Genomic DNA, 6914 nt, shown 5'->3' on the forward strand with positions numbered 1-6914 from the left:
CTGGGCAGCGTGCACACAGGCTTGAACTCGGCAGGTGCCCTGCGTCCTGTGTCCACTATCATCTTGTCCGCATGAGGAAAGAGGGTTCCCGAGACTCCTGCTGAATCCCAGCTTCAGTGAGAGGCAGGGACCGGCAGCAAGGGACTTTTTCCAGAAGCAGTGCTCCCGTGCTGACCTGGCCATGTGGCAGGGAGTGCAGCACCTCCTCTCAACACCATGTTTTACGCCGAGATCCTGGCGCGCAGGTGCCAAAAACACGGTGGAAGGGCTTATTGGGGCCCTGAGTCGTGCCAGGAACTGAATGCAGCTTGTGCAGTCTGCTAGTAGAGCCAGAGAGAAAAAAGACTTTGAATACCTCAAGTTTCCTTAATAACAATAAAAAGGGAACGAAAAAATCATTTTTCCTCATTTTTTAACCAAATATAAATATGTTTTGATACTTTTTCCCCCCAACAGTGAAATATTTTCATTACAATTCAGGCCCTGAATTAGCCCTTTTCCTAGAGGAAGCAGAGGCTATGATCTGCACTATACCCAGTCAACGTCATCATTAAAAGGGCTTCCCTCAGGTCTGATGCTTGCATACTGAACAGCACCTTCAGGTTGCTCCCTATATAAGACCACTGTTCTTAACAGTATTTCTGCTCTTAACATTATCTTGAGAACTGCTCCCGGTGAAGGAGGAGGGAGGAATTTAAAGAAGGCAAAAGGGAATGGAAGGGACCAAGAGAAAACCTTGCAGAAAAGTGCATGATGCAATTCCTGCCTGCAACCCAGGCAACGGGACAGGTGGTGAGCAGTAAATCAACGTCAAAAAGGTTTCAGCTTCCAGAACCTGGGGACCGTCAAGCCCACTTCTGCTGGCGGCCCAAATCTTTGGCCTAGTTCTGATTAAAATCCTGGATGCAGCTATAGTCTGACTAAGCACAAACTGGGCAACTGCCCCTTAGATTTCATTCTCATCATCACCAAAATGAACAAACAAAAATCAACCTTAGCTCTCGTCCCTGCTGCAGGAGGAAGGCTCACACACAGCAACCACCCGTGCTCCTTTTCCAGCCCTGGTGGACTCCAAGGAACCGCTCGGGTTACACAGAGGTTGAATTTAGCCCAGCGTGCACGAACAGCACCTCAAAGGGACTCACTGTGTGCTATGGGCAGTAAGCCCTGCCTGAGCTCATAAATCACATTACCGGGCCAGGGGCAGGTGTGTGCTGTTGTGTAACACACTCTCCTGTGTTTCTGAGTTTTCACTTTAATGGGATAACTTTAAAAGAAATTGGATTTATGTTTTTTAGCTTGCTCGCCTGCTGTTCTCCCTGGCGCGCTCCCTTTCAGCCTGGGAATTGGCCTGGGAATCAGGCCCATGAGCCAAGGTCGCCCCCCATCTCACCCCGTCTCAGCACCTCCCACAAGCACAAACCACCCGTGCGCCTCAGGCCCCATGTACTGGTGTCTCCCCGGTCCCTGCTGACAAACCGAGGGCCAAACACACCCACTATCTATATGGCGCTTTCTTAAATAACAAAGGGACTCCAAGCGTCCCATCTGAGCTGCTGAAACACTTGGCTGCCAGGAAACGGAGCGAGAAAAGTGGGAATCGAGTGACAGTTCCAATTCCAATAATTTCACTTGGCTCTGCTGAGAGAAGAAGTGCTTCTTGGAGGCCCGGGGCATTTGTTTCCCATTGCATGCTCCAAACCTGGAATTCTATCAGATCTCAGCAGTACTGCATTTGATGACATTGTGAAATATTTGTAATTTAATTTTGAAAATCTGAAATATTATTTATTTGAAATAACTATTGAAATAGCTAATATTTTTAAGAGAAATCTCATTTGTAAGATTTGTGAGGGTTTTTTTTTTTCCTAGAATTTAGATTCTGGAAAAGCCCCAAATTAAAAAAAAAAAAAAAATTAAAGATCTTTTCAAGATAGGACTCTGAACACTTGTGGATTTGTACAACGCAGGGATCCATGAGATGCAGTCTCATACTGAGAGTTAAGCTGAGCTTAAGCCAAATGCACAGGGTACAGATCCCACCTTGCGCCTTCCACGCTGCTGGCCTGAACCGGGCTGCGAAAACACGTGGGCTCTGCCTCCTGAGCCCAGACCCCAGCATCATGATACAGACCCAAACTGACCCAATTTTTTAGTTTTGCTAATCAAATCTTCATATACAACTCATGTTTTACACATTTCCTATCAGAATTTTAATTCATGATTACTTATTGTCAACTGAGCTGTTTTAAACCAGAACGGTAAGTCAGTTTTCTTTAATCTTTGCTCTTTTGCACTGATCTTCAAAAGACTAAAGTACAGCATGAAATAGACTTTACAGCATCTGCTTTAGGAGATGAAGGCAAGTGATAAATCACTTGCCTGGGAGGAGATAACGTTATTAATCAGTGTGGCTGGGGGGTGCAATGTTTTGAAGTTGCACTGGGTATTAAATAACAGGTGAAAGGAAAGAGACCTTTGCTTTTTTAAAACTTAAATCTAAGCTTGTTCTGTAAAATGAAGCTGCCACCCTATTAGTTGCACAAACCATTTTTCATGCAGAAACTAGTGTAAATTGTGGCCTTCAAATCAAAACCAGGACATGAAGACAGCTTTGCTTTTTTTTTTTAAAAAAAAAAAAGAAGTCTTTTAATAATAAAAAAATGGAATTTGGTCTTTTATGCAATTTGTGAAAGATTATTTGAAGGGGAAGAGCTGAATGCAACTCTGCCATTCTCTGAAACTCATGCCCAGTGGCACTTGCTGGTTAAATGCTCATTTTACTTTATATTCTTACATTCTCCTGTTCAGTTTAATTTGTTTCCCAGGGAAGCACCCCAGCACCCACACAGTTCCACACTGCAGTCGTTCATCACTAAGGCAGACAGGTCCCAGACTCAGGGCACTTACTGATGGCCCCACAAGGGGTTCGACCTGCAGAGCTCCTGAGCAGGAAAACTACAACTGAAGCAAGAGTTTGCATGTGTAAGATGCATGATTTATTTGTGAGCACACACTCAAGACAGAATGAACTCTGTCTTGCCCCTGCCACCCAGGGCCTCTGTCAAAAGCTTTTAATTTTGCTTTGTAGCACAACCTTTAGAACACAGGTAGGAGCCAGGTTTGAATTTCAGGGTAAGTGCTACAGCTTTTCGGAGAGAGGAGTTATGTTGGAGCCTGGGGAGGGAGCTTGCATTTCAACACAGACTTTCCCTTGTATTTTACTGTATGTTAAAACCTGGGCCGCATGGAAGACAGCAACCTTTGGAAGAGGACATCAGTAGTGCACGCAAAGCAAATCTCTACTGGGACTAGAAAAAGGGGGTCTTTAGACAGCTGAATCAGCTCTGCTGTAACAACTGTGGTTCAGACTAAGGTCCCTTTGCATGGAGGTGGAACCAGCTGCTTCCCATAAGCAGACTAGAAGAGCATGGGAACACGGATCCGACACCGCATCCCGCAACTATTCCTGCGGCTGGGCTGGTCCATGGTGCATGGGTTGTATTCTACCTGCAGGCCAGTTACAAGAGGAGTGTCACAGGGGTCCATAGGCACTTTAAAAGGACAAATGCAAAGTCTTGCACCAGAGGAGGAGGAACTCCATGCAATGTAGTGGGCTGGGGACCATCTGGGTGGAGAGCTGCTGTGCCCTGGGATCATGCTGCAAAGTCCCAACAGGACTTGAGGCTGTATAAGCAGAAAAACAGCCTGCACATAAAAGAAGTGACCATCTCCCCATACCGAACACTTCTGTGAGCACATCTAGACACCGTGACCAGTTTTGGTCTCCCTGAGACAACACATGCAATGTTAAATGGAGGTGTGATCAGAAAAGAAACCACCAAGATGGTCACGAAAGGCTGGGAGAAGAGAGCTGGTCCAGCCTGGGAAAGGTGAGGCTTTGGGGAGACCTAACAGCAGCCCCCAGGTCCTCCAAAGAGGTTATCAGGGAGACACAGCGAGGCTCCTCAGCAGCAGGAGGGCAGGAGAGAGCGGAAGGAGAGGCACAGACTGGAAAGGAGGAATCTTTTTTCCCCCACAATGACGACAGTCAAGCAGTGTAATAGATGCCTGGAGAGACTGTACAGTCTCCACTTTGGAGAAAATTCAGGGGGTTCTAAGGCCCAACCAGATAAAGCTCTGAGCAACCTCATCTGAGCTCGCTGCTGCCCTGCCTTTGAGCAGGAGCCTGGACTGCAGACCTCTCGTGGCCCCTCACCAACTTGGGCTATCCTGTGAGCCCGAATGAAGGAAGTTCCCAGCTACCACCAATCCACAGGGAATGCCCCTACTGTAGCACCCTCACCCCAGGAGTCAGCAGGAGAACATGAAGTTGAGCTGGGCTGCAATGAGAAAGAAAATCCGAAGCATTCAGTGGTTTCCTCCTCTCTTTTTTCCCCCCACTATCCATCAGCAACGAGTTACAGACTGCACACATTCCAGGATGAGCAGTCCCTGAATGAGAAAAACAAACAAATAAACATGAAAAAGATCTATTTTGACATCTTTATCCTTTCCTGTGGACAATATTATCCTCCTCACAACATATAACAGTAAATTTTAATCTAGAATTTTCTACCAGAAAACAGGACTCTGACTATACCCTTTCAAGATTATTCCAGCGTTTATACAATTTCACTGTCTAGCAACTTCCCAAAATACGGGCTGCTTGCTTCTGTTCTCAGTGTCATCCTAATGCAGTGCAATTGGGATTTGTCTCCATCCTATTCACACTGCTCAGAGAAACGGAGCACTTAGGGCATGTAGGCAATTAGATCATGGACTTTTAATGTTTCCTCAAATCCACTCTAACATCCTTTTTTGGATGCTTCGAGTTTGTGTTTCTTGTCATAATATCAAGCTGGATCTCCATTCCCAGGGAGGCACTGACTGCAGAAAAGCAGCTGCAGTCTGGTCGAATGTCTCTGCATACAAAACCCCCAAACTGCGTGTTTTCTTCTCAAGGTTACAGTGACAAGAACTACAGGATGTCTCGCCTGCCCTCTCTTCACCAGCCTGATCCCAAGTCTCTGACGTCAGTGGAAATAGTCCCATTTACTTGGAGGGCCTTGGATTTAGTCCCAAGTCTTAAAGAATAAAAGCAAGGAAAAATGAGACATTAGCTTCAAATGAAGTCGCTTGGAATTCCTGCCTTGAAGTGGGAAGAGAACAACTGTGAGAGTAGGCGGGATGGATTTTTAAATTAAAAAAAAAAAAAAAAGACAAGAAAAGAGTGTTTTAAATTTCTAAATGAAAAAAATGCTTTGGAAAATAGTCTGAGAAAATGTTTTACATTATTTACGCAGTCAGGGGAACATTCTACTCATTCAATGGAAAAAAACAAAAACCTGAATGTCACAGTATTTGCTTTGATGTTCTCTTCACAGACTGGAGTTTATTGCACCTTTGTGCAACACGCAACTTCTCAGCCTGCCTTCCAGTTAAAGAAAAACTAAACAGCATCATGTAAGTAAAATTGGTCCATTTGGATATTTCACAAATAGGAAGTGACAGGACACTGCAAAGCGTGGCTTTATTCTCATGGGCTGAAATGCAGCTCCTGACTCAATGCAACAGTTGTGCATAACTGAGCTACCTGAATGCTCCATGGGGGCAGTAAGAGGCTCTATGGGGGTCACGGTGCATGAACACACTCCAACAAGCCCCATGCAGCATGTAGGCAACCACAGAAAAGCCCCATTCCATGTGTTACCCCAACACTGTGTTCCTTGGCTGCTCTCCAGCTGGGTGCTTTCCTGTTAGTTAACTCACAGCCAGAAAGTTGCATGCTTAGAATTCACAGGTACAGTCCTCCAGGGCACAGGAGGTCTTATAACCACCCCACAGCACCCTCATAACCAAATGACTATTCTCAGGTCTGCTGGATCATGGAATCCACAGTTTTTTTCAGGATCAAGTTGTGGTTCATTTGCTCCGTGACTAACTTTTCTAAAATCAAAACAAATGTCCTAAAACCGACGTCGAGGGAAGGCCCTTTCCCCCTTTCCCCAGATGTTTCACTAATAGTGAAACATAGTCTAACACAGTTACACTATGACTAAGTGATAGGAAAAAGCTCCTTTTTCTGCTTTAATCTTCAAAATGGTTCAATTGGGAATGCTGAACCAAAAGAAAGTACTAAAGAACAGAAAGAAACGAAGTGAAGAGCACATCTTGCATTCCGTAACAACAAACTTAGGCTGCACGGCTTGCTCTGCAAATCCTACAGCAGCACTTCTCCTTAGCTCAGCCTGCCTAGCTCTTAAAAAACAACAACATGCAGAATGTGCTTCAGGCAGTGAAGGATATTAGCATTGTAATTCATGCCAGGATGTCCTCGGAGGGAAAAAGCTGTCTTGAAAGCTACCTAAGCCTTTGGGTCAGAAACTTCCTCAAATGTGTTTTGGCAACAACTGAGACATGAAGATTTCTGATGATTTTACAGTTCCCTGAAAAGAAATTGGGCAACTTAAAAAAAAAAATCGTATTGCTGCCAATTTCAAAACAGGATGTTTTTGTTATTGATGACTGTAATAGGGATTAATGACCTTGCAAATGTAAACAACCCTCCATTACCGCTTCTTGTCTAATTATTGCTGCAATTTTTCCCCTCTTCACAAACGATGCTGTATGAATAGTTTAGCACTCATCGTCAGGCAACGAGCAGACCAACCACAGAAATGGCAATATCACCAGCTGGCTGAGCCAACGTCACCAGATAGTTGAAAGAAAAATGCAAAGGAGGAAAATATTTAGAATGTGGCTAGTGCTTTAAAGTCAAGCTGTCTGTTTTCAGCACATAGGAAAAAAAAAAAAACAAGGGAGAAAGGACACCCCCTAGAAGAAGATACACTGCAGGTATATCTGATAATGAACCACAGCCAGGAGATAACCTTGTAAAGTGCCTCTACCCC

Source organism: Nothoprocta perdicaria, unplaced genomic scaffold (assembly GCF_003342845.1).
Source record: "Nothoprocta perdicaria isolate Ctin4 unplaced genomic scaffold, notPer1 scaffold_261, whole genome shotgun sequence".
In the NCBI taxonomy this organism is placed as follows: domain Eukaryota; kingdom Metazoa; phylum Chordata; class Aves; order Tinamiformes; family Tinamidae; genus Nothoprocta; species Nothoprocta perdicaria.